General features: G+C 44.9%; 1 protein-coding gene across 2 annotated transcripts in view; it reads right to left on the reverse strand.

Annotated features, from left to right (window-relative positions):
- Window positions 1–23,765, reverse strand: part of ALG9 (ALG9 alpha-1,2-mannosyltransferase) — a 2,405,363-nt gene that overhangs the window by 1,877,510 nt on the left and 504,088 nt on the right. The gene's annotated exons all lie outside the window — the stretch shown is intronic.

Genomic DNA, 23,765 nt, shown 5'->3' on the forward strand with positions numbered 1-23,765 from the left:
ACTACTATACCAAATGATGTTGGAATAGATTCAGTAAGACGTCATTAAAGAAGACCTTGGCAGAGACGAACAAAATCTGTGCACCTCTGGAATTAATACTAGAAAAAAAAAAGTTATGTCTTACCATAACACTCCATCTGTATTGTTGATCCTTGTTCAGTCATTACGCATGGGTGTCGGTTCTGAGCTCGGAACCGAGCCGGCCATTTTCCAAGCTCGCGTCAGCTTCAAACTCTCGAGCTAAACTCTTACCCACAATCCCCCTCTCCCTGTTACCTCAGATTGAGTTTGCAAGTCAAAGAAGGTAGAGGCTACCTCTGGTCAAATAACCTAAGAGAATCGGATGGTGAGATCCACTAGAAACCACAGGAAGGGGAAGGAGGGAAAGTCTTAATGACTGAACAAGGATCAACAATACAGATGGAACGTTATGGTAAGACATAACTTCTTTGTCTGATATTGTTAATCCTCATTCATTCCTTACCCATGGGACAGAGTCCCCAGCTACCTCTATTCCTGGGAGGCTCTCATGGAAGGACATTCCTGAGCACCATAGAACCGAAAGATGCTCTTCCCCTGGAGGCCAAATCCAATTTGTAATGATTGATGAAGGTATGAGGCGTAGCCCAAGTTGCAGCTGCACAGATGCCATGTAAAGAAGCTCTGGCATGGAAGGCAGCAGAAGTTGCCACCGACCTTGTTGAATGAGCTTTCATGGTAGTAGGCAACGAGATATTAAGTTGTGTGTAAATAAAGGTCACACCGTCCTTCAACCATCTAGCTAATGTGACCTTAGCAACAGCAGATACTAATCTAGGTCCAGAAAAGGCTAAAAATAACTGGTCAGATTTACGAAAGGGTTTAGTCCTGTTTAAGTAAAAACAGATTTGCCTGTGTATATCTAGGGTATGTAGGCAATACTCTCCTCTGTTTGAATGATTGGGAAAGAAAACTGGCAATTCAATGGCTTGATTAATGGACATTTCAGAGATCACTTTAGGCAGAAATGACGGATTAGTTCTCAGACACTCTATCTCTATGAAAAATCAAGTATGGACTCTTGACACAAAGCTTGAAGTTCAGAAATACATCTGGCAGAAGTAATAGCGACCAAAAACAAGGTTTTCTCTGACAAATACTTGAGGTCGCAAGAAAAGGCTGGTTTGAAAGGTGACATTGTCAGAGCTTGTAGAACTAATGATAAATCCCATGGTTGAATAGGTTCTCTAAAAGGTGGCTTCAGATGATTCACACCTTTTATGAAGGTCTTGCACAATTTATGAGACATGAGAGGAATCTTGGACACCCTCATGAAAATTAGAAATTGCAGCCAAATGAACTCTAATGGTATAGGCCGATAGGCCCGATTGAAACAGGTTGACCAGATAGTCTAGTATTATCGACACTGGTGCTGAAAAGGGGTCTACTTGTTTATCTTTCAGCCAACAGGTAAATCTTTTCCACTTGCTCAGATAAGTAATTCTAGTGGAAGACTTATGAGAAGCAATGAGAATATCACGTACTGGTAAAGAAAGGTCATTCTGCCTGGCAATCAAGGGAATTGGAGTAGCCAAGCCGTGAGCTTCAGGTTGTTCAAGTTGGGTGTGAGATCATCTCCGGGGTTGGATGGAGAATCCATAGTCGATCTATTAGGTGAGGCCAAAGGAAGGGGAACCAAATCTGTCAAGGCCAATATGGTGCTATGAGGATCACCTTGCTCTTCAACCGACGGGCTTTCTTCAGAAACTGGGGAATGAGGGGAAAGGGTGGAAATGCGTAAAGAAGACCCGAGGGCAAATCGTGGACTAGAGCGTCCCTGGGTGACTGTCCCGGAGGGGGAATCAGGGCAAAGTAGTTGCTGCATTTGTAGTGTAGTTGGTCGGGGATGAAAAGAGGTTGCAGCAAGGACCAGTCGCAGCATCGGTGGAAGATCGCCGCCGCTATCAAGGGATTCAGGGACCACTCGTGAGGTTGAAGAATGCACCTGCTGAGTCTGTCTGCTATCACGTTGGAACTCCCGGGAATGTGCGTTGGTAGAAGAAAACGGTTGGTAGCCAAATGGCCTCTCGAAAAAAAGGGGGTACAGATTTGGCTCCACCTTGCTTGTTGATGTACCAGACCACCGCCATGTTGTCTGATTGAATCTCAATTGCCCCAGATGGCAGCAGGGGATGGAATGCTTGCAACGCCAGAAGCACTGCCCTCAGCTTTAGAACATTTATATGCAGATGAGCCTCCAGTTTGGACCAAGTGCCTTGGACTGTCTATCCCTGACATAGCCCCCCCACCCCATCAGGGAGGCGTCCGTGGTCACTGTGGCCTTGTGTTGCTGGGGGGAGAAGGGGCGAGACCATTGTGAGAGACTGTGTGCTATCCACCAATTTAAATCCTGTTTGCACCTGTGGTTTACTCGAATCATGGCTGAAAGAGGATGCTGAAAAGGATACCATTGGGTGAGCAGTAGCCATTGTAGAAGCCTCATGTGAAACCTGGCCAGGGGAACAATGGTGATGGAGGCTGCCATGGAACCCAACAGCTGTAGAACCGAGTGAGCCTTTGATTTTTCCTTTGAAAGGATTGTAATTAGTTGTTGCATTATCCTTAGAATTCTGTGCTCTGGAATAGCAGCTCTGCAGTTTTTGTGTCCAAGATAACCCCTATGAATTCTGTCGACTGAGATGGGGTGAGATTGGATTTCTGCCAGTTTATGGTTATGCCCAGCCTTTGAGCAGCGAGGAGAGAGTATGCCAAGGCTTTTTCCCAGTAGATGTCTGGTAAGGGCGGAAATGAGCCAGTCGTCTAGGTATGGAAACACCTGGAATCCTTGAAGTCGTAAGTGAGCTGTGACAACTGCCATCCAATTTGTGAACACTCTGGGGGCTGTAGAGAGTCCGAAGGGCAGTACTCTGAACTGGTAGTGACTGGCTTCCACACGGAAATGCAGAAATCTTCTTGATGGCCTGTCCACTTTTATGTGGTAGTACGCATAGGTTCATAGGTAGGTACTAGGCTATTGGCCCAAGGGTCTACGCAAGCCTAGCCAACAAGTTTCCTTGGCTTACGCCACCCAAGAAAGTTATTTTCCTGTGCCACTGTCGAGCAGAGACACAGAAGTGATCCCGGGGTGTATTTCCTATTTCCCATCCACTCATCAAGATTTTTCTTGAAGAGTGCTAATGAAGAACTTTGCTTGACACAGATGGGTAGCCTGTTCCAGAGTATGGGAAGTCTCTGGGATAGGAATCTATCCCTCCAGCATGTCCTGTTTATTGTGGTGACAAGGTTTAGGTCCCTAGAGCATGTAGCTTGGAGGGATTGGGATTTCTTTAGGTGTAGCATGTCCATCAGCATCTTGAAGTTCTATAGAGCACATCCAATCGTCATTTTCCAAAAGTGGGAGAATAGACTGTATTGTGACCATCCGGAATTTTTGTACTCTCACAAACTTGTTCAATACACTGAGATCCAAAATTGGTCTCCAGTCCCCAGTTTTCTTTGGCACCAAAAATAGTCTTGAGTAGAATCCGGATCCTATCTGGTCAGGAGGGACTATTTGGATGACTCTTTTTCTTAGCAGCTTTTCTATCTCTAGTACTGCTTCTTCCCTTTGACTGGGTGGAACGTCGGGAAGATTTTTTGAAGGGACGGGACAAAGATCGAAGGGGATATGATAACCTCTGGTTATAATCCTTTGTACCCAGGAATCGGCGGTGATGGTTAGCCAGGCAGAAGGGTACAAGGAGAAACGTCCCCCAACCACCTCTAGAGGAAAGGAGCTGGGCCGCTCTTCAGAAGCGCTGGTAGGATTGACCAGGGAAAGAATCCCTGGAACCCTGGTTACGCGGACCCCCTCTGCCCCGAAAGGAGCATCTTCCTTGTGAGTTTCCCCCTCTGCCTCTGGGGGAGAACTTGGCCTGGGTGTCATGGAAAGGACCCTGAGATATCTTCAACCATATCTTCCCACTCTTTTTGTTTCGGGAGAAAGCACATTGAGGGGAAGAATAATGGACACCTATGGCAGAAAGGGTCTTACAGTCCTGTTCACATCTGGCCAGTGTGCTTTTAACTTTGGGCCCAAACAATGAGGAGGCCTCAATGGGGGCATTAAGAAAAGAAGACTTAAACGGTTCCGCGAAGTTGCACAAGCGCATCCAGGTGTGTCGTCTCAAGACCGCAGCTGAACCCGCTGCTCTAGCTGCTCTTCCTGATGCGTGAGATATCAGTCGCATAGAGCAGTTAGATATAGATTCAATGGTGGCCAGCTGAGAGGCCACTTTGTCACGGACCTCATCAGACATGGCACGAACCAAGGTTTTAGAGAGCTCAGAAACCAGATCCCTTTGAAGCCTGGTAAAATGTGCCATATAATTCAGGGACCTGATAGCAAAGGTCGCTGAAGCAAAGGTGCGCTTCCCTATCCTGCCTAGGGCCCAAGACTCTCTTAGGCAGATGGACAGTCTGGCTTTCTTCTTCTGCCAGATCCTTTTTTGTTGAGGCTGCCATCACCAAAGCACCCACAGGAAGACCTTTGGACCAATGGGGATCCGAAGCAGGAGGGGACAAGATCTTATCTGCCTCCGGGGAATAGCTTCAACGGTATCAGGAGCCTTGCAAGCACGTTGCACGATGAGGTGGAGTAACCCAGGAGGTAGGGGGCTGGGCACGAAAAGACTGCAGGAACACAGATTCCTCAGAGGTCGGATTAGAGGACTGCCAGTCACCTCTCCGTTTCAGAATTTCGAGGATATCACCAAAGCATACCTCAGAGAGTGACCGAGGGGACCCTTCCCCCTCATTGAAATCTGTGTCTTCGGTGAGGGAATCCTCTGTGGAGTCCATGTGCTTCCTCTTACACTAACTTATCCAGTGGACCTCCTCAGACAGTGGAAAAGGGGACTCCTGAGGGAATATGTCCTGTGGCCCTTGCACCCGGTGTCCGCTAGATGCAACCTGTGAATCCAGTGTACCAGCGGAGGGCAGAAGTATAGACAGTCCAGTATCGCCAACAGCAGCGAAAGCCTTCTCCATCAGTTGGAAGGCTGGTCCACCCGAAGAGTAGTGTATCTCTAGGACAGGGGTCACCCCTTCCCTAAGTGGTTCCTGCCGACCCGGAGTCCCTGGATGGCTGTGGAGCAGCATGCTATGCGTGTCATAGCTGACATCCTGGGTCATAGCAAAACTTTCCCACCACAAAGGCAACTGCGGTTCCTTAGTGAGATCCATAAAGGGAACCGCAGATGGGGAAGACTGTGCTACATCCACAGACTTCAAAGGCAATGAAGGAGGACACTAAGAAGGGGTCTTTGGAGATGGGTGATCACCTCCCAAGGAAGGATAGTTCCTGAGGGGTGGGATACCTCTGGCCAAGAGTATCTGGTCCACAAGATGCAACACATCATGTTCGGAAAGGCTTCTAGTGGACCTCATCGAGACTGAGGGAGAAACAGGCCTGTCCACAGAAGAGGCAGACTCAGTGCCCATCTCATCTGACTGCAAAGAGTGCCGAGAGAGACTGGACTACTGTTGTCTGCACCGAAGAAGTCATCAGTGCCGAGGTCATTGTCTGCACCGACACAGGGATCGGTGCCAAAGTGGTTGTCAGTGCCAAAGCTGGAACCGACAAAACTGGAGTCAACAATAAAGGCGTCGGTTCCGAGGAATATCTCGGAGCAGACGCTGTCAAGGTCTGCACCGACTGAACGGTTGGTGCCGATACAGTGGTAATGGTCTGAACCGAGGAGCCCCTCGGTGCTGATATATAGAAGGCTACAGGAGAAGATGAAGCCGAAATCACTAATGGAGCCGAAGGCCTCGGTGCCGAAGGTTTAGGCACCGAAAGCACTGGGGCTGACTGAGAGAGCTCCGGAGCCTAAACTTTAGCCTTTTTAGGTTTTGGTTGGCGGGAGTCCTCAGCCGGGGACGAAGGCAAACATTTAGCCTTAGTAGGAACATCCAAGGTTTTCTTATGGGCTCTAGGAGGGGGTGAGGCCTCCGACCCAGAAATAGCCTCTGAAAAGGGAGATTTTAGAAGTCCCTTCAGTATCAGCTTGTTTTTCCTTTCCAATAAGGTTCTATTAAAAAAGTTCTCACAAATAGTACAGGGCGGGTCAACAGACAAATGGGAAGCTCCCAAACAATAAACACACAAAGACTGTGCATCAGAAGTAGGCAGTTTGTGTCCACAATCAGAACACTGCTTAAACCCTGGACTACCTTTCTTATCTGCCATGACAGCAAATTAATTAATAGAAAAGGTACCAACAATGGTACAAGAGAGTACCCAAAGGTATGAGAGAAAAAGGGAAAAGGATTACCAACGATGCTAAAGAGAGAATACCTCGCAGTAAAAGTGGTAAAGAAAAAGCAGAAAAACCTGAAAAAATTATGAATGCTAGATGCGATAGGGTAAGAGACAATAAAATATGAACTTTTCTGACAGAAAAGTAATCTGTAAAGCTATTAAATAATAATTGACTATACTTAGCTCAAGAGAAGTAGCTTGACACGACCAAATGGCAAAGCGGCAAACTAAATCTGAGGTAACAGGGAGATGGGGATTGTGGGTAAGAGTTAGCTTGAGAGTTTGAAGCTGACGCGAGCTTGGAAAATGGCCGGCTCGGTTCCAAGCTCGGAACCGATACCCATGCGTAAGGAATGAACGAAGATTAACAATATCAGATCAACTACTTTTTTTATGGAAATCCGATTTATTGGCAGAAATGGGGGGTTGCCATGGGCACCCCCTGTGCCAATAGTTATTCAAATTTAGTGCTTGTAGACCGGGAAATGCAACATGTTCTTCATTCGAATAACCCTTGGCACGATAACATCTTATATTACGGACGCTTTGTGGATGATCTATTTATTCTATGGAAAGGGGACACCGAGCAGTTCATACAATTTCATGCCTATCTCAATTCCACCACTTCTTTCCTGACATTTACAGCCAATTGCTCACAAGAAGCCGTTAGCTTTCTAGATGTTAACGTAATTTTCAATGAAGTAGGTTCACTGGAAACAGAGTTACATAGGAAGAATACATGGAGGAATCATTGCCTACTAAAGAGCAGCATGCACCCCAGGCATGTAACCAGAATCATCATGCGCAATGAAGTCTCCAGGATTTACAAAAGATGAAGTCGGGAAACATCAAGACAAACAGAAATTAAATTCCTACAAGACAATTTGAAGGAAAGAGGTTACAGTGATAAAGACATGAGATCATCAGCAATTGCAGAGTGTGAAAGACCAATACATGAAGAAAAAAACAGAGTACTGCTCACTTATAGTACGGATAATCGCCAGATCCAAAGTGTAATAAAACAATTCTGGCCTATCCTGACACAGGATCCACAATTATGTAACGTTGGTGACAAACCACATTTTGGGTTTAATAAGAAAAACTTAAAAAGACTTCTTTGCGCTAAGGATGGTCATAGTAAGAATCAGCTCATAGGTTACAAAGGAACATTTAGGTGTGGACATTGCACTGCCTGCCCTCTTATAGACAATAGTAATTTTTTTGAACACACAAGAACCAAAAGAAGTTACACATTTAATGTGAAAGCCACATGCTTGACAATCGATGTGGTTTATTTAGCCACATGTAAATCATGTCCATCTTATTACGTTGGGAAAACCAACCAAATCTTCAAAAGATGCATATTAAGACATCAGAGGGACATCGTGAGCAAAGATCTTCATAATGCGCTAGCGCTGAATGTTAGCATGCACGCTAATCATTCTTTCATGTTTAAAGTTATTGAAAATGTTTATATTGGCTCAAGAAAAGGTGATATTGAGAACCTTACGGAATTAAGGGAAGCAAAATGGATTGTTAACTTACGAGCTGATCAGCAACCTGGCCTGAATAGTGTTATCCCCCTGAAGCCGACTTTGAAGGCAAGGAGACCTATCGTTGGCTGACATGTAGGTGTGTTGGCCACAGGATCTTTGTATTAGCTACAGTGGTTCATGAATGAGATGGGTGAATATGCAAAATGATTGGAAGAGATAAAACCAAAGATTGAAACTTAGGATCCGTATAGGTCTGATGTCGTCAATTTTCATATATAAATATAATTGGAGTCCCATGTTTTTTAACGATCTGAAGAAGATTAATCAAAAGCGCTTATCGTTTGACAAGGAAGGGACCATTTTGTTGTGCTGACTTTTAATTTTGGTTAAATTAAAACTTGTTTTTAACGGACTACCAGCATCTACATTGTGGATAGTACCTTGCCAGTTCTTAGGTTTGTACTCAGCTCTGCAATACATTTTTTGTATTAGCCGTGGCCGTTTTTTCTGCCATTTGTTTAAGTTAGTTTTGGTTTAAGCACTTGGGCTTTAGGCCCACCCCATAGCTCTCTTTGGCGTTTCTCCCTCAGATTATGACAAATATGGATGGACAATTTCCTATAGTTTCTCCTGCCAGTCTGGTTGATATGGGCATCCTGAGACAATGTAGCAACTGCCTCATGTACACGGACAACCATCTACTACTGCCTCCTAGGAACACAATCTGTGAGAGATGCAATTACATTAGAAACCTAGAGTCCAAGCTCTCTCCCCCTCAAGCCAGTATATCTGGCAATGAAAAGATTGTCAACACAATCACTACACCTCAAACACCACCCACACCTACACAACACACCTACATGTGCGGAGGTCCTCAACATAAACACACCCAAACAAAGGAGACCTCAGAGGCAAAAACACATGCAATCTCCACAGCCTTCCACGCCACATACCACGCATAGTCCACACACCTGTGCCTCACAATCACTAAGGATTCACCATAAACCCAACATATTAGTCATACGAGACTCCATTTTGAGACACACAGATGTGCCTCTCACCAGGCTGAATAAGGAGAAAGTCACGGTTACTTGTCTGTCATGTGCTAGAATCCGCCATATCACACATGCACTCAAGTCACTCAACAACAGGTACAGTTATGACTCTGTCATAGTCCATGTTGGCGTAAATAACTTGAGATGTACCTCTCTGGACTATATGAAGAGAGACATGTTTGAGCTCACTGATTATGTGTCCCAGGCAGGTATGTCCCTAGCCTTAAACAGCATTCTGCCGTCACCCAGAACGATGCCGCAATACAAACAGAAAATGGTTGACTTTAACAATTGGCTTAGTTTCTGGTGTCATTCCAGGAGGATCCAGTACCTGACACAGCCTGGGAAGATATGACTGACAGACCACAATGCTTTGCCAGAGATGGCCTGCATCTGTCTCACCTGGGCTTCAGGATTCTGGCAAAAGCTCTTGCCTCCCCTACAGTGCCTTTTTTAGGAAAAGTGATGAGGTTAAAACCACCAACATAAACATTTCAACAAAACACAAATTAAAGGTCATGCTGCTAAATGCTAGCAGTCTAAACATGAAACTGCACTCATTACAAGCATTCCTAACCCTGGAGAATGCTGACATCTGTGCAGTCATGGAAACCTGATTCAAAGCGTTGGAGAGCATTCCAGCCTTACCTGGTTACTCATCCTATCATACATTCAGACCCAAGACTGTGAGCAGTAAAGCCAAAGGAGGTGGAGTTTCAATATACATTAAAGACATACACACCTCCAGGCTGGTCAAACAGTATGACACACAGGAAACACTCCAGGTACAGTTAACCATTGACAAGGCCCCTATTCAAATCACAGATAGCTACCGGCTCCTAAATTTGACTCAAGATGCCCAATGCGCCTATTTGGACCTGTTTTAATCTATCAAGATTCATCCCTTTATCCTGATCCTGGGTGACTTTAACTTCCCAAACATAGACTGGAAGAACTACTCATGCCAGAACACAAATGCCCAGAAATTCCTTGATTTTTGTCAATGCAAATGCCTTGGAACAGCTAGTCGATACCCCCACAAGGGGTGATAATATCTTGGACTTGGTATTAACCAACATGAGTAACCACTGCAGCAACGCTATAGTATCATCCTCCCTGGTAAGATCCAACAACAAAGCACTCACTTTCAAAGTCACCATCTCCCTCATCCCCCCTCTAGCTAGGATCAGACATAAAAACTTCTCCAAAGTTAATTCCAGCCTCCTGAGGGATGGTATAAACAGCTTTATAGGAACTGGCACCAATATCCAAAACTACACCAAAGCACTATACGAGCATTGACATAGATGCATGGAATCAGGAATACCCAACAGGACTAAGTCATCCTCAGCAAGGAAGAGTAAACCGATCTGGTGGGCATCTGCAATAAATAAACTCTATAACAGAAGTAAACACTTGCTGTCCAAGACCAAGAAGGAGCAGGTGCCCAATTGGAAGCAATCTCTCCTTAGCCAGAACAAGCAAATAAGAGCACTAGTGAAATCCTCTAAAGCAAACTTCGAGTCAAAATTGGCCACATCTACTAGAGACCATCATAAGGCCTTCTTCACATATGTCCGCAACCTCAAAGGAAGCACCCAGATCTGTTCAGAACTGGTGGTCAAGGACACTACATATACAAATGCCATAGATATAGCAAACTTGCTGGCTGACAGATTCAGCGAAAACTTTACCAGTCTGTCCTCCCCATCAGTAAATCAGAACATCCCCAGTACCTGCCCCCTTCCCCTTATACAGTGCAATGGAAAAGTATTTGCCCCTTCCTGATTTCTTTTTTTTTTGCATGTTTGTCAGAATTAAATGTTTCAGATCATCAAACAAATATATATTTTAGACAAAGATAACCCAAGTAAACACAAAATACAGTTTTTAAATGATGATTTTATTTATTAAGGAAAAATGCTATCCAAACCTACATGGCCTTATGTGAAAAAGTAATTGGCCTCCTTGTTAAATCATGAAGTAAATGTGGTTAATCACATTTTTGGGAAAGCTGAGATCAATTTCACTAGCTACACCCAGGCCTGATTACTGCCAGACCTGTTGAATCAAGAGATCACTTAAATAGAACCTGTCAAACAAAGTGAAGTAGGCCAAAAAATCCCAAAAAAGAAGACATCATGCCACAATCTAAAGAAATTCCGGAACAGATGAGAAGCAAAGTAATTGACATCTGTAAGTCTGGAAAAGGTTACAAAGCCATTTCTAAAGCTTTGGGACTCTAGCATACCATGGTGAGAGCAATTATCCAGAAATGGAGAAAACATGGAACAGTGGTGAACCTTCCCAGGAGTGGCCGGCCTACAAAAATTACAACAAAGAGCGCAGCGACGACTCATCCAAGAGGTCACAAAAGAACCCAGAAAAACATCTAGAGAACTGCAGGCCCCACCTGCCTCAGTTAAGGTCAGTGGTCATGACTCAACCATAAGAAAGAGACTGGGTAAAAATGGCATGCATGACAGAGTTCCAAGGCACAAACCACTGCTGACCAAAAAGAACATAAAGGCTCGTCTCACTTTTGCCAAAAAACACCTTGATCATCCCCAAGACATTTGGGAAAATATTCTGTGGACTGACCAAACAAAAGCTGAACTTTTTGGGAGGTGTGCATTCCATTACATCTGGCGTAAAAGTAACACAGCATTTCAGAAAAAGAACATCATGCCAGCAGTCAAACATGGTGGTGGTGGTGGTGGTGGTGTGATGGTCTGGGGCTGCTTTGCTGCTTCTGGACCTGGACTACTTGCTGTGATTGATGGAACCATGAATTCTGCTCTCTACCAAAAAATCCTGAAGGAGAATGTCAGGGCATCAGTTTGTGACCTCAAGCTTAATCACACTTGGGTTCTGCAGCAGGACAATGATCCAAAACACACCAGCAAGTCCATCTCTGAATGGCATAAAAAATAAAATGAAGGTTTTGGAGTGGCCTAGTCAAAGTCCAGACTTGAATACAAATGATGCTGTAGCATGACCTTAAAAAAGTGGTTCATGCTCGGAAACCCTCCAATATGGCTGAATTAAAACAGTTCTGCAAAGAAGAGTGGGCCAAAACTCCTCGACAGTGATGTTAAAGACTCATTGCCAGTTTTCGCAAACATTTGATTGCAATTGTTGCTGCTAAGGGTGGCACAACCAGTTATTAGGTTTATTAAACTCAGCTTTCCCAAATAATATTTAAATTTGTTTGATGATCTGAAACATTTAAGTGTGACAAACATGCAAAGAAATAAGAAATCAGGATGGGGGCAAATACTTTTTCATTGCACTGTATCTAGGGAACAGGTCATCACTACTCTCTCAAAGGCAGAAAATACAGCCTCCATGGGACCCGATAATATCCCAGGCTGCATCCTACGTGAACTCAGGAAGGAACCTGCAGCACCATTAGGCACCCTATTCAACCAAAGCCTGAGTACTGGCTTCATCCCAGCTGAGTACTGTCATCCCTTTACACAAAGGTGGAACATCCACCGATCCAGGAAATTATAGACCCATCATCCTAACTAGCTTGATCTGCAAGGCCATGGAACAGATTATCATGGACCTCATTAACAAGGACATTGGCAACCTCCAACTCCAAACACTTGATCCCACACAGTTTGGGATCGTCAAGGGGAGGTCATGTCTGGTAAATTTGGTCGACTTCTTTGAGACAGTCACCAAAGCCATGGATGAGGTGAAGACAGTGCACACCACCTACCTTGATCTGGCCAAAGCCTTTGACACTATTCCTCACTCGGGCATAATAGATAAACTCTCTCAACTAGGCATCAATCTATACGTTACCAGATGTGTAGCAAACCGGCTCACTGATAGAACCCACATTTTCAAAATAGGGGAAGCCACCTTAAGCAGTAGACCCGTAACAAGTGGCGTACCCCAGGGTATGGTCTTGGAGCCTCAGTTATTGGGAATATACTTTTCTGTGGTGTAGGCCAAAACCAGTGGGCTACTGATGACCAAGTTTGCAGATGACTGCAAGCTTGGTGCTGTCATCAATTCCCCTAGTGATGTGGACATCTTCCACGAGGGTCTCACTCAGACAAATGACTGGTGCCAGAAACATGGCCTCAAGCTGAATACCAAAAAATGCATCATCATCCACTTTGGGGAGAGTGACGTCCCCCACAAGTTACCACATTAATAACAATGTTCTAAGCACTCAATAAGTCGTGAGGGATTTGGGCACCCAGGTTGAAAGCAGCCTGACTTTTGACCACCATGTTGCTTCCGTTGTACGGAAAGCCTTCTACATGGCCCACCTATTAAGTAAGGGTATCTCATCCAGGGACAAGGAGGTCATAATAACATCCTTGTATTCTTCCCTTATAAGGCCCATTATTGAATACAAAGGACCTTTCGGCATGTACCTCGCAAAACGTGCAGCAGCTGGAGAGACCACAGAGGTTCCTCACCAGGAGAATCCAGGGCCTCAAATATCTAGCTATCACAGGCTAAAAGCCCTATCCATCTGCTCAGTTTCATACAGACTCCTCAGAGGTGACCTCTGTCTGGCATACAAGGCGATAATGCACCTAGTTCACTAATAAACCAAGCAGAAACTTCATTTTCAATTTAACTCAACTAGTATCACTTGTTTGCGTGTTTCAATAAAGGATATTTCATTCTTAACTGTAAACTTTTATTTTATTAATTTGTACTATGTATTTTAAAGTTTGATTTTTATTAGTGAACTAGTTGCATAAGATATTTCAAGGAGTGAACTTCACACCCTCCACACTGCAAAGCTTCTGCTTGGTTTATTCAGAAGTTAAGTCACTGTCCACATAAGTTCCCAAAACCTGAACAAATGCTTCAAGTTTTATGGGCGTATTGTCAGTGTGGTAGGTTCCAGGGGTAGATGACTTCCCAAAAGATACAGTAATGCATTTTTTGGTATGTAGTTTCAGGCCATGATTTGGACAGCAGTTATTTATTTGAGACAAACCTCTCTGCAGGATGGCCGTCATTTGAGGATTTCATGGCTGCTCCTAGCTTGCAGTCATCTGCAAAGATAGTCATCATCATCCACTTTTATCATTACTATTCATATTATTATCATGAGCATGAGTTATGAGTTACAAAGTCATGTTTCAGTGTCTGTTACAGCTTCCTGTGTAATTTTTTGGAGATGTACCAAGTTATTTTATTCATTTATTTATTTAACATTTGTTTACCAGGAAAGTACGACTGGACATAGGTCCTTTTTCAGCGAGGTTGGGTTTAGCAACATGGTTAAGGTCTTCACGTCATAAACACAAAGTACACAGTTTGATTCTGACTTCAGGGCAATTAACCCACTACTCTGTCATGAATCTAAGATCACTGTAGGTCTAAGGTTTGTGATGTCTGTTGAATTTCCTACTTTGTGTAGATAAAATGTGAGATTGTTTCCAAAGAAAGTGAAGATGGGATTCCAAGAGTGACCCATTTATAAGGATTGAGACAAGATGGGCAATGCTACTGTCTGCTATTTTAAGGTACTCACATGGAAGGTCATCAGCTGAAGCTGAGCATGGTTTAAGTTTTTTTAAGTTTGAGTTGTTTTATATAGAATAAGGGCACTGGTTTGAAGGTGAAAGTGGACGTAATGACATATGGCTATTTGGCAGGGTTGGGATTAGATGCGAGAATCTTTGGTTAAGAACACTATACTATCTATGAAATAAGAAATTAATTCTATTGCAGGGTTGAGTGACAAGTTTTTGGAAGCGGGATCAGACACACTGACCCACATATGAGAATGTGCTCGCATTTAACTTACCCAAACCTCAAATTCCTCTCGAACACAATCCACAAACACTGCATGCACACAAAGATAACTCCCACCACAACACATAAAACCATACAACACAAACCACACACCCACCTTCGCGGAGGCTCTCAATAGAAATATACCCAAAAAAACACATAGCTCAACCGGAGTCCCTAAGGCAAAACAGCTTGCCCAATCACTAATCATAGGTGACTCGATAGTGAGGCACACTGATGTCCCACTCACTTGGTTGAATAAGGAGAAGGTAACAGTCAGCTGTCTATCAGGTGCCAGAATCAGACACATAACACACACTCAGGTCACTCCATAATAAGTATGACTCTGTCACTGTCCATGTGGGTGTGAAATACCGGAGACGCACCTCCCTGGACTACATGAAAAGAGACAAGGAGGAGGTCTTGGATTATGTAGCCCAGGCAGGTATGACCCTAGCCCTGAAAAGCATCTACAGTCGTCCAGAATGATACCGCAGTACAAGCAGAAAATGACTGACTTCAACAACTGGCTACGTTTCTGGTGTTAATCTAAGGGGATCCAATTTCTGTCTGCTTGGGATGAGATGACTGACAGACCTCGATGCTTTGTCAGAGATGGTCTGCATCTGTCAAACCTGGGGTTTCCGGAAACTGGCAAAGGCTTTTGCCAACCCTATAGTGCCTTTTTCAGGTGATATTCCAAAGACCAAATTACCACCATAACACTATAAATAAATGCAATCTGTGGGTCATGCAGCTCAGTGCTACAAGTCTACATCTCAAGATGCACTTGCTCGAAGCACTCCTTAAAATGGAGAACATCGACATTTGTGCTGTAACAGACACCTGGTTTAAAGCAGCAGAAACCAACCCTGCGCTACCAGGCTATAACTCATTCCAGACCTTTCAGCCCCAAAACATGCCCCGAAGCTCCAAAGGCGGTGGTGTCTCCATATTCATAAAGGATATGCACACCTCCAGACTAGTAGCCCAGCATAATGCATCTGAGATACTTCAGGTACAACTAACATTGGGTAAGACGGCGACTCAGGTTGTAGCCTGCTATAGGTCCACAATCGTGTCCCAAGACTCTCACTCCACATTCCTAAGCACCCTGGAAACTATTAGGGTCAAACCCAATACTCTCATACTAGGTGACTTCAAGTACCCCTCCAGCAACTGGGAAAACTACTCATGCACCAATATACTGGCCCAATGCGTCATGGAATTCATCAATTCCAATACCCTAGACTAGCTCATTCTTACCCCCACTAGAGAAAACGACAGCCTTAACCTGGTTATTACTAACATGGGCAACTGTTACACTATACAAATTGTCAATTCCTCCCTGGTTAGTTCCGATCACAAACTAATCACCATGGAAATCCACATCTCACCCACACCCCCTGCAAAGGTAGCCATCATGAAAAACCTCTCCAAAAGCTGACTTTGGGCTCCTCAAAACAGAGGTGGCTAACTTCACAACACCCATGTCAATGGAAAATAGACGCATAACTGCCAAATCATACACCAATGCACTGTACGAACATAAACATAAATGCATGGAACTAGCCATACCCAACAGAAGCAAGACGATCTCCTGCAAAAAAAAAGGAAGCCAATCTTCTGGTCCCCTGCCATTAATAAACTCTACAACAGACGGAAGAAACTGTTGCAGAAAGAGGTTAAGTCCCAAAACTGGAAACACTCCCTTATTAGCCTCAACAAAAAGTTGACATCCCTCATCAAAACCACTAAAGCCAGCTATGAAGGCAGATTTGCGGCAGACACTAAAAACAACCACAAAGTCTTCTGCAGTTATATCAAGAATCTCTACTGCAATACCCAGTTTTGCTCTGAGTTACTGCACAATGGTACCTCCTATACTGAGCCAATATACTGGCGGACAGATTCAGTGCCAACTTTAACCCCTCTCCCCTCCTAAAGGACAATCACCCAGCATTACTGCAGCACAGGTTAAAGCTCCATTGTCCAAGGCCAAGAATACAGCTTCCATGGGGCCCAACAATATTCCTGGATGTGTTCTATATGAACTACAAACTGAACTGGCACCACATCTGTGTGCCCTATTCAATCACAGCCTCACCCCAGGCTTTGTCCCTACCAAATGGCACACTGCTACAGTCATCCCTCTCCATAAAGGGGGAGCGACTACAGACCCTGGGAATTTTTGTCCCATTAGCCTAACAAGTCTGATATGTAAGGCTATGGAGCGCATCATCATGGACCTAATTAACAAGGACATAGGGAATCTCCAAACTCTAGATCCCACACAATCTGGTTTTGTGAAAGGCAGATCATGCCTGCTCAACCTGGTTGACTTCTTTGAGTCAGTCACCAGAGTTGTGGATAAGGGCAAGGCAGTTCATACAGCCTACTTCGATCTGGCCAAGGCTTTTGATACCATTCCCCACTCAGGAATTATTGATAAACTTACCAAACTAGGCATCAAACCCTATACCACTAGGTGGGTTGCAAACTGGCTCTCAGACAGAACCCACAGTGTGAAGTAGCGGAGTCTAAGTTAGACAGACGACCAGTCACGAGTGGATTCCCACAAGGATCGGTCCTGGGTCCTTTTCTGTTTGGCATCTACTTCTCAGAAGTCTAGGCTAATGCGGAGGGACTCGGGCTGACCAAGTTTGCAGGTTACTGCAAGCTGGAAGCCATTATTAACTCCCCAAGTGATGTTGACATCCTACAGAAAGGTCTCACTGAGACCAATGACTGGTGTCAAAACCATGGTCTTAAGCTTAACGCCAAAAAATGTGTTGTCATCACCTTTGGGAAAAACTCAGTTCCCACCAATTACCACACCAATGGGAGCCCACTGAAGGCGTTATAAGAGATCTGGGGGGACAGGTTGACAGCAACCTCTCCTTCAACCACCACATTGCCACTGTTGTCAGAAAGTCCTTCTATGTGGCACATCTCATTAACAAGGGTTTTGCATCCAGGAAGAAAGAGGTCATCATCTCTCTCTACTCTTCCCTCATTAGGCCAATCAAGTATAATGCCCCATTTGGCATGTACCTCACTAGACACATGCAACAGCTGGAAAGGCCACAAAAGTACCTCACAAAGAGGATCCTAGGCCTTAGAAACATGTCCTACCCGGACAGACTAAAAAAAACTCCAGCTATTCTCTGTCGCATATCGTCTACTAAGAGGCTATCTCTGCTTGACTTACAAAGCCATGTCTGACCCAGCTCTGTTAGAAATGCCACATCTAAAGAAATCCCAATCCCTCCGCACCTCATGCTCCAGAGACCTCAACCTCATTACCACAATCAATCAACAGAACATGCTGGAGGGATAGGTTCATAACCCAGAGACTGCCCATGCTCTGGAACAGACTTCCCATACATGTCAAGCAGAGTACCTCACTGGCCCTCTTCAAGAGAAATCTTGATGAGTGCATGGGAAATAGAAAGTTCACCCCAGGGATCACTCCAATGGCTCTACTTGATAGAGGCACTGGGAACTAACGTCGCACGACATGATACCAAGGCACTTGTATGGGCAAGGCTTTTAAAGGCTCTAGGGCCATTAGTATAGTACACACCTATGAACCTAATAGTGCCTCAATTGTCAAGTCCATGAGCCGTAACACTACACAATCCAATATTTTGTTCATAGGAGACTCCGTTGTGAGACATACTGATATCCCTCTCACAAGTGTGGATGAGGAGAAGTTTACAGTTAGTTGCGTGTCAGGGACCAAGATTCTTCACACCATGCAAGCACTGAGGTCACTAAACCTCAAGTACTAGTATGACTTCAGTCATAGTCCATGTGGATGTGAATGACCTGAGCTGTACCTCCCCGGACCATATGAAGAGAGACGTGATTAACTCAGACAGCATGTGACACAGGCAGATATGAGCCATCCATTGAGCAGCATTCCAATTTGTCCTTTATCATGGCTTAACTGCAAAGTGGATGGCCGCTGCAATGTAATCAATCACTGTAGGGTGCATCTTATAAATGTTTAAGCCTTGTTTGATCCTTGAATATGAGATACTGTCAAATATTTTTTGTAGTCTATCCACGCTGTAGGATCATAGGAAGTTACTAGGCTGTTGGCCCTGAGGCCCTTATATAACTAGCCAAGAGTTTAGCCCATGTTTAGACAAGTCAGCACCCAAAACCTCTGTCCAGCAGGGACACAGGTGGAATCCCAGGGGTGTATTTTCTGTTTCCCATCCAGTTATCCAGGTTGTGCTTAAAAAGGGATAATGGTGTACTCTGCTTGAGGTGGACAGGGAGTCTACTCCACAGATGGGGGAGTCTCTGGGGCACAAATCTGTCCCGCCAACAAGTCTTATTAATGTCAGAGACCAGGTTGAGGGCACACGTGCGGGTTACCCGAGTGGAGATTGACTTGCGGATATGCAGCAGTCCCGTCAAGGTGGGGTCTGAGATTGCTTTGTATGCCAGAGGTAACCTCTGAGGAGTCTGTATTAAACTGAGTAGAGGGACAGGGCCTTTAGACTGTGTACAGTAGATGTCTGAGGCCCTGGATTCTCCTGGTGAGGAACCTCTGTGGTCTCTCCAGCTGGTGCATGTGCTTTGCAAGGTACATGCTGAAAGGGGTGTTGTACTTATAAGGCAAGAATACAGGGATGTTATGAACTCTGTGACCCTGGATGAGATAACCTTACTTATGAGGTGGAACATGTAGAAAGTTTTCTGTACAATGGCAGCAACATGGTGCTCAAAAGTCAGGTTGCTATCAACATGAGTGCCCAAATCCCTCATGACTGATTGCATGCTTAGGACATTATTAATGTGGTAATTTGTGGGGGCGTCATTCTCCTCAAAGCAGATGATGATGCACTTTTTGGTATTTAGCTTGAGGCCATGTTTGTGGCACCAGTCATTTGTCTGAGTGGGACCCTTTTGGAGGATGTCCAGATCACTATGGGACTTGAAGACAGTGCCCAGCTTGCAGTCATCTGCAAACTTGGTCAGCCGTAACATACTGGTTCTGGCCTGCACCTCAGAAAAGTATATCCCAAATAAAAGAGGACCCAAGACTGATCCCTGGGGTATGCTGCTTGTTACAGGGCTACTGCTTGAGGTGGCCTCCCCTAATTTGACAAGGGGAATTCTATCAGTGAGCCATTTTGCTACCTATCTGGTAACATACGGATTGATGCCTAGTTGAGAGAGTTTCTCTTTTATGCATGAGCAGGGAACAGTGTCAAGGCTTTGGCCAGGTCACGGTAGGCGGTGTGCACCATCTTCCCCTCGTCCATGGCTTTGGTGACTGTCTCAAAGAAGTCAACCAAATTTAACAGACACGACCTCCCCTTGACAAATCCAAACTGTGTGGGATCGAGTGTTTGGAGGTTGCGGATGCCTTTGTTATTGAGGTCCATGATAATCCATTCCACGGCATTGCAGATCAGGCTAGTTAGTCTTATGGGTCTATAATTTCCCGGATCAGTGGATGCGCCCCTTTGTGCAAAGGGATGACCGTGGCTGTCCTCCACTCAGCTGGGACAAAGCTGGTACTCAGGCTTTGGTTGAATAGGGTGACAAATGGTGCTGCAAGCTTCTGCCTGAGTTCATGTGGGATACAGCCTGTGATGTTATCGGGTCCCATGGAGGCTGTACTTTTTTCCTTTGAGAGGGCAGTGCTGACCTGTTCCACAGAGATTAGGGGAGGGGGGCAGATGGTGGGGATGTCCTGATTTACTGATGGAAGGGACAGAGGGGTGAAGTTTTTGCTGAATCTGTCAGCCAGTAGGTTGCCTATATCTACGGCATTTGTGTATGTGGTGTTCTTGACCACCAGTTCTAAGCAGATCTGGGTGTTTCCTTTGAGATTGTGGACATATGTGAAGAAGGCCTTATGATTGTCTCTTGTAGATATGTCCAATCTGGACTCTAGTTTGCTTTGGAGGATTTCACTAGTGCTCTTATTTGCTTGTTCAGGCTAAGGAAAGATTGCTTCCAATTGGGCACCTGCTCCTTCTTGGTCCTGGACAGCAATTTTTTTTTCCTTTTGTTATAGAGTTTATTTATTGAGATATCTACCAGACAGGTTTACTCTTCCTTGCGGAGGACGATTTAGTCCTGTCGGGTATTCCTGATTGCATGCATCTATATAAATGCTCGTATAGTGCTTTGGTGCAGTTTTGGACATTGGTACAAGTTCCTATAGAGGGGGAGGGGGCTGTGAAGCTGTTTACACCATCCCTCAGGAGGTTGTAATCAGCTCTGGAGAAGTTTTTTTGCTTGACCATAGCTAGAAGGGGATGGGGGGAGATAGTAACTTCGAAAGTCACCGCTTTATGGTCGATCTTACCAGGGAGGCTGATACTGTAGGAATGCTGCAGTGGTTAATACCAAGTCCAAGAAATTATCACTTCTTATGGGGATATCAACTAGCTGTTCCAAGGAGTTTGCATTGACAAAATCAAGGAATCCCTGGGCATTTATGTTCCGGCATGAGTGATTCTTCCAATGTTTATGTTTAGGTAGTTAAAGTTGCCCAGGATCAGGGGAAAAGGTTGAATCTTGATAGCTTCAAAGAGGTCCAGGTAGACGGAGTGGGCATCTTTTGTCAAATTTGGGAACCTGTACAGTACAGTTTTGTACCTACCATAAATGTAGATGTCCCGATAGATATGCAACTGCAGTCATAACATATGGGTTGTCCTGCCTCAGGCAGCCCTCGGTCGGCCGAATTCCAAAGTCTGGGTCCGGCGTCGGCTGGTGTCGCCTCCTCTCCGACGTCACAACGGCTGGAGTATAAAGGCATCGGCCGACGCCATCTTCTTCAGTGTTTCTTGCCCTAGATGTCAGGTGCCCTCTTAGGAAGGCTAAATTTGGTAAATGGATAAAAATAATCCCAAACATGCACAACAGTAATAAACATATACACCATAGGAGATACCCCCAGTTGAAGAGAAAAGGGGTAGGGACTCAAAAAGAAGGATACAGAGGGGTAGGAGGGTGGGAAAATCCGACTGCAGTTGCATATCTATCGGACATCTACATTTATGGTAGGTACAAAACTGTACTATGTCCTTCAAGAATGCAACTGCAGTCATAACATATGGGTTGACTACCATAGCCAAGCTGGGGGTGGATGGAACTATGATAAGGATGGTGTAGCTAAAATCCCCTGCAGGACTGCCGAAGCAAAGCCTGCTCGGGATCTGGAGTATAAGGGCAGGTGGTAGTGCTTGGTAAATGTATGCATGGAGCTCCATGTAGCAGCCTCTAAAATGTCCTTTGTTGCCACTCCTCTTAGGAAAGCTGTGGAAGTGGCTATAGCTCTGGTGGAGTGTGGCCTAATATTGGCTGGCACACCCTTTCCATGAAAAGAATAGCAAAATCTGACGCAATGTCCAATCCATTTTGAAATTGTTTGTTTGGAGATTGCTTTTCCTTGTACTCCAGCAGCATAGGCTACAAACAGCTGTTCAGACTTTCTGGTGGCCTTAGTTCTGTCCAAGTAGTAGCGTAGTTGTCTGTGTATGTCCAAAGTATGCAGTAGTTTTTCCCCCCTATTTTGAGGATTGGGGAAGAATGTAGGTAGATGAATTTAGAGACACCCTGGAAATTACTTTTGGCATGAATGTAGGATTGGTTCTTAGAGAGACTCTGTCTTGATGAAAAATGAGGAAGGGGGGCACTGCCATGAGTGCCTGTATCTCCGAAACTCTTCTTGCAGAAGTGACTGCCAATAAGAAGGCCATCTTCCATGAAAGAAATTGCATTTCTGAGGTTGCTGCTGGCTGAAATGGAGGAAGAGTTAGTTTTTCCAACACGTAGTTGAGGTCCCATGCAGGTACTGGCTGTTTTCTTGGAGGTTTGATATTCTTTATCCCTCTTAGAAACTGTCTTAGCAGAGGGTGCGAAAACACTGGAGGGTCACAGTTGTATTTTGCTGAGATTGCTGAGGCATGAATCTTTATTGAGGAGTATGAGAGTCCAGTATGAAACAGTTCTGCCAAGTATTCTAATATCTGAGGTATACTCAGTAATGCTGTGTCCTGACCCCTTTTGGCATTCCAGATGCTGAATCTCTTCCACTTGGCTGAATACGTTTTTCTGGTGGAAGGTCTGCGTGCTTCCAGCAAGATCTCTTGAACAGATTTGGAAAGAGAGTTAGGTGTTGAAGTCATGGTAGCCTCCAGGCTGTCAGATGCAATGTTTTCAGGTCTTGATGTACAGTCCTGTAATTGTGTTGCGTTAGGAGCAGGGGCCACAGGGTCAGAGGCCATGGTTTGGTCCGAGTTATGGTCAATAGCAATGGGTACCAGTGTTGCCTTGGCCAGTCTGGAGCTATCAATATGCCTGTTGGTTGCTCTGCTTTGATTTTCAGTATCACCTTGGTCAGCAGAGGCAGAGGAGGGAATGCATAAATTTTTAGAGAATTCCAGCTGAAGGAGAGAGCATCCGTTTTCCAAGCTAGAGGGTGGTGAGTCCTTGTGCAGAACTTTTCCAGGTGATGATTTAAGTGGGAAGCAAAAAGATCTACGTCCGGTCTTCCCCGTGTCCTTGTCAGTTGAGAGAAAATGTGAGGGTGCAGCATCCATTCGTGTGGATCCATGAAATTTCTGCTCAGATTGTCTGCCAGTACACTGTCCTTGCCTGGTACAAACTGGGATTGTAAGTGTATCTTCAGGCTCAGGGATTTTTCCCAGAGAAGCATTGTTAGTCTGCAGAGGGGATAAGAATGAGTGCCTCCCTGCTTGTTTATGTACCACATGACAGTGGTGTTGTCTGTCCTTATTAGCAAATGTCCTTGTTGTAGTGATTTTTCGAAAGTCTCGATGGCATGTATCACTGCCAATATCTCCTTTTGGTTTATGTGCAGATGTCTTTCCTTTGGCGTCCATAGACCTTGAATGCATCTGCCCTCCATGTGCGCCCCCCATCCATGGTCTGAGGCGTCTGTTGTAATCATTTGGCCTGCTTGAGGTCTGTTGAAAGGCATGCCTTTGTTTAGTTGACTGGCTTGAGCCCACCACAGAAATTCCTTCTGCAGACATAGAATAAGTGGGATTATGTCCTCTAGGCTGTTGTTGTGTTGAGACCATAAGTTCTTTAAATACCATTGCAGCTTTCTCATATGAAGTCTTGCCAAAGGTA

The sequence above is a fragment of the Protopterus annectens genome, chromosome 8.part0, assembly GCF_019279795.1.
Source record: "Protopterus annectens isolate FY-2018-M chromosome 8.part0, PAN1.0, whole genome shotgun sequence".
In the NCBI taxonomy this organism is placed as follows: domain Eukaryota; kingdom Metazoa; phylum Chordata; order Ceratodontiformes; family Protopteridae; genus Protopterus; species Protopterus annectens.